Source organism: Choloepus didactylus, chromosome 6, assembly GCF_015220235.1.
Source record: "Choloepus didactylus isolate mChoDid1 chromosome 6, mChoDid1.pri, whole genome shotgun sequence".
Lineage (NCBI taxonomy): Eukaryota > Metazoa > Chordata > Mammalia > Pilosa > Megalonychidae > Choloepus > Choloepus didactylus.
The window spans coordinates 101,761,937-101,765,213 of NC_051312.1; the positions used below are offsets into that span (position 1 = coordinate 101,761,937).

The window sequence follows — 3,277 nt, forward strand, 5'->3', positions numbered from 1 at the left end:
AGTCTCATGCATTCTTTTTCTTCTTTTTTTCTTTTTAATTATTTATTGTAACTTTTATCTTTATTTACCATTAAAATTTTAATTGTGAACTTTATTTTATCAGAGACAATAGAAGCAATCACTGCTTATTTAATATTGGTTCCAGCATGAAGAAAACTTAGACCATATCTGCATTTTAATTTTTCTTCCATTTTAGATATTTCTTTGTTTCTTGTATATGTGGATAGTTGGATTTTGTTTTGTTTTCTAAATTGGTAAATTTTTTTAAAGGTAAATTGAGCCCACTAACATTTAATAATTGTAATGTTTGTGGAATGCATAAATAACTAACTAAATAAATAAATGCCTTTGCAGATCTTTTATGCTTCGTTGTTTTTTTTTAAACCTTAAGTTAATGTGCATATGCATAATGAAGGATAAATGCAATCTTAATTGTTTAGTTTACTTGATGATATACAATAAGAATTAAATTGTACTTTATTTTTTTCTCTTACAGTGAAAACACTACTTTCTTTTGTCTGCTTTTTCCCAATCCCTTAGTAAATTAAGAATTTAACTAGAACAGGATTGAGTCAGATATACCGGTTTGACCATAAACTGATGATAATGTCATTTAACAAGATGAATCTAATGAACATAGGTAAATATCTACAAACATAAGATCATCATGGCACAACCCTTTGCCACAGTCACTTGCAATAATTCAGCTGCCTTCACATTTGACAATAATGTCATGCAAATGAATTTGCTAATGATTAACAAAATTACAAAATGAACCCAAAGCCACTTAATCAAGAGTCACAAAGACAAAGAAACCCTAGGAATGCATGTCAAGGCAGAAAGTTGCAGCTGGCCAGATATGAGACCATCTGCCTCTCATCTAGGAATTTGCTGTAACAAACAAAATAAGTACCTCCCCTGAGTTACAAGAAATGAAAGGAAAACAACAAGTATTACCTTGCACCATTCTGTGACTATGAAATTAAACTATTTCTCAAATGCATGAGTAAAAGAACAAAACAGTTTTTGAAAGGAATATTAATTATTAGCAGCTCTATTCCTGAATTAATAATATTACTCATTGTTTGTCTAAGAATCACCTTTAGGCAATAAGACTTTGTTTTTTTTTAAACTCAGTTTTATTGAAATATATTCACATACCGTACAATCATCCATGGCGTACAATCAGCCGTTCACAGTACGGTCATATAGTTACGCATTCATCACCACAATCTATTTCTGAACATTTTCCTTACATCAGAAAGCATCAGAATAAGAAGAAAAAATAAAAGTAAAAAAAGAACACCCAAACCATCCCCCCCATCCCACCCTATTTGTCATTTAGTTTTTGTCCCCTCTTTTCTACCCATCCATCCATACACTAGATAAAAGGAGTGTGATCTACAAGGTTTTCACCATCACACTGTCACCCCTTGTAATCTACATTATTATACAATTGTCTTCAGCAGTCCAGACTACTGGGTTGGAGTTTGGTAGTTTCAGGTATTTACTTCTAGCTATTCCAATACATTAAAACCTAAGAGGTGTTATCTATACAGTGCATAAGAATGTCCACCAGAGTGACCTCTCGACTCCACTTGAAATCTCTCAGCCACTGAAACTATTTTGTCTCATTTTGCATCCCCCTTTGGTCAAGAAGATATTCTCAATCCCACGATGCTGGGTCCAGATTCATCCCTGGGAGTCATATCCTGAGTTGCCAGGGAGGTTTACACCCCTGGGAGTCGGGTCCCATGTAGGGGGGAGGGCAATGAGATCACCTGCCAAGGTGGCATAGTTAGAGAGAGAGAGGGCCACATCTGAGCAACAAAGAGGTACACAGGCACAATTATATGCAAGTTTAGCCTCTCCTTTGCAGTAACGAGTCCCACAAGGAAGTCCCATGAGAGAGAGCTCAGCACATCAAACCGCCAGTCCCAATGTTTGTTACAACATCAACACCAGTCCAGGTGGGAAGTCCAACACTTCTGCAACTTCCCCCAGCTCCTTGGTGGAGGGGGAGGGGGCTGTAAATATATTTTTTATTCTCTGCCCAAATTACTTTGGGACGTGTCACCATTTCACTCTAATCTATACCAACCCACCATATCTCACTTCCTATTCAAAGCTCCATGCAATCATGGTACTTGAACAAACCGACTGTAGAGTTATACTGTTTAGAAAATATGGATCCTGCACCAAATAGACATCTCTTCCCTTGGTCTCACATGGAAGTTGAAGTTTTAAAACACAGTCAGTTTTGACCTTTACCCTTCGGCCCGGTTTGCCCTAGTCTTCTTAACCAGATCTGCTTCAGTCATATCACTAATTGAAGTCTGGGCTTTTTCAGCTTTTCTTATCTAAGTTCTTATCTAAGTTCATATCTTAGGCAATAAGAATTTTGACATATAAAAAGTTCTATGGGAAAAACTAAGATGTATTTTAATTCTGCTTTAATATCAAACTAATTTTGATGTTAAAATTCAAGAAGTGCTTCCAAATTTAGCCACAAGCTTCTTTTCAGGATAAACTGTACATTATCACAAATCTTTTCTAACTTTCCTCTTGGAGAAGAAAGTGGAAAATCAACCTGCAGCATAATGATTGTGGTAAGGTATTTCCTCCTCAGCATCAGGCAAAGAAGTGCTTTTGTGCTGTTACATGCTATTCTGTTTCAACAGGTGATTCAACTGGTCCTATAGATGTTATGACTGCCCAACATTCTTCTGAATAGCTTCTTGCTCGTATTGAAGATGTGTTGTTATTACTGCCATTTTCCTTAAACTATCTTCTGAGTGCAAGATGGCATCTTCCTGTAGTACCATGTTTCTAGCTGCCCGGCCTAGCAGCTTGGAGCTCCGGTAGTCCTTTACCTGGTCGGTTAGCGCAATTACATCAGTATCACAGGTGAGAAGTCCCTTTTAAGTCAGTATCACAGGTGAGAAGCCCTTTCACAGACTGATCAAATCGCGCTTGCAAATCTAGAGTCCCAGTCTCCATCACCTCAGTTACTGAACGCCTCCACATGTCATGCATTCTTTACTTCAACTGATTAATTACAGTATCCAATATCTCAATCCCCTTTTCCCGTTCATTTTTGATCACCTTGACCAAAAAAGCCTAAATCCTGAATAAGTCCAAGCAGATATTCTTTTCCCTTTTAACCACACAGCTGAGTGTTGCAGAAGGATATCAGGTAACCACAATCTCTAATTTCATTTTGGTCTTCAGTGCTGCTGAGCAAAATTATATTCCTTTGATCATCACTTATCTCATC

General features: G+C 36.9%; 1 pseudogene; it reads right to left on the reverse strand.

The window, feature by feature from the left end:
- Positions 1–2,657: 2,657 nt before the first annotated feature.
- Positions 2,658–3,000, reverse strand: LOC119537227 (annotated as a pseudogene).
- Between the last annotated feature and the right edge of the window lie 277 nt (positions 3,001–3,277).